The sequence below is a fragment of the Suncus etruscus genome, chromosome 2, assembly GCF_024139225.1.
Source record: "Suncus etruscus isolate mSunEtr1 chromosome 2, mSunEtr1.pri.cur, whole genome shotgun sequence".
Taxonomy (NCBI): Eukaryota; Metazoa; Chordata; class Mammalia; order Eulipotyphla; family Soricidae; genus Suncus; species Suncus etruscus.
Window position 1 is genome coordinate 6,432,704 of NC_064849.1, and position 1,447 is coordinate 6,434,150.

The following is a 1,447-nucleotide window of genomic DNA, read 5'->3' on the forward strand; positions in this document are numbered from 1 at the left end:
AGGGAAAAGAGAATTTTTGTTTGCACATCACATCTGCCAGTACTCAGGACTTACTCCAGGCTCTGAGTTTAGGCATCTCTCCTGGTACAGCTCCGTGACTGTATTGAAAGCTGGAAATCAAACCTTGGGTCAGCTGCATGCAAGGCAAGTGTCTTGTCTTTCCCCCATCCCTCTCTCAGGCTGAATGTACTGTCTCATTGGCCGGAGAAAACAGTATTTAAACACGACCTTTCAGAGAAGAGCTGGTTAGTGGGTGAATGAGAGAGTGTGTCACAGGGCATTGGGTCGTAAAGGGCTTCCCTGGGCTCCCTTGGGCCCAGGTAGCATGGCCTGGCATGTTGACTCTCCTCCTGCCTACCCTCCTAATGTACCCACCCAGCTCCACCACAGCCTCCCCTCTGGATGTAAGGCCAAGGATACATGAGCCATATTCTGTTTGCAAGACGCCAGCACCTGCAAACAGATCCTTCGTGGAGTTCGGGAAAAATTCCACGGGGAGAAGGTGGACACGTGGAATGGCGAATAACGGAAATATATTGTAGAAATGAAATGAAACCACGCAGATTGCATGGGGACTTCATTCAAGGAACGAAGACAAATTTATTTTTTAAGCTGGCAGCTTTTAAAGGTTAGAGACTTGGAAGGCAGATGCAAATTCTAGGCATCAAAGAAACTGGGAGAAGAATGGAAAGACCCTGGCTAGATTAGCATATTAAAGAGCTGAATACTGACGGTGAAAAAGACAGCTTGTTTTGGGTTCGCTTTGCTTTGGGTAAAACAGAAGGAAAAAGTAATTATCGGGTGAAATGTGAGGAATGTATCAGAGTTTCGGGGTGAAAAGTGAAATTACTTTATTATGAGCTAAGTAATGGAAAAAATCTGAATTTAGGCGCCAAGGTAGGAAAAATTACAGGGAGCTGTTGAATGGGAGATTTTTTGGCGGGATTAGCACTGTCCTTTGTTGTAGGAAGAAATAACTAAGGCCTGATTTCTAATAAAGGTTTAAAATAAAGAGAGAAATAGTTACAGCCCTTATGAAATTATGTCCAAATAATCCACGCAAAGGGTCAAGTGATTTTGACTGCTCTAAGCGGGCCTTTTTGGCAGATAATTTCTTTTTTCAGGAGAGCACTACACTTTGGTGTGTGCTTCTCCAGAGTGGGGTGTAGCAGCCAAGGATACATGGGGAGCCGCTGCCATGCAGTAATTGTTTATTGGTGTCTGGAGGGGGCTCCTGGCCTGTTCTGGTGGGTTCTTTTGGGGGAAGGGCCACAGTAGTAGTGCTCAGGGATCGCTCCTGGTGGTGCTCAGGTTTCTATCAAGGGTGCCAGGATGAAACCCAGGTCTGCTGTGTGCAAGGCCAGCACCCTCCCTAAAGAAACTATGCTATGCTAGGCAGAAATTGGTGTTTGTGTCATTGTAGGTTGTTGGCTGTATTAGTTGTTTG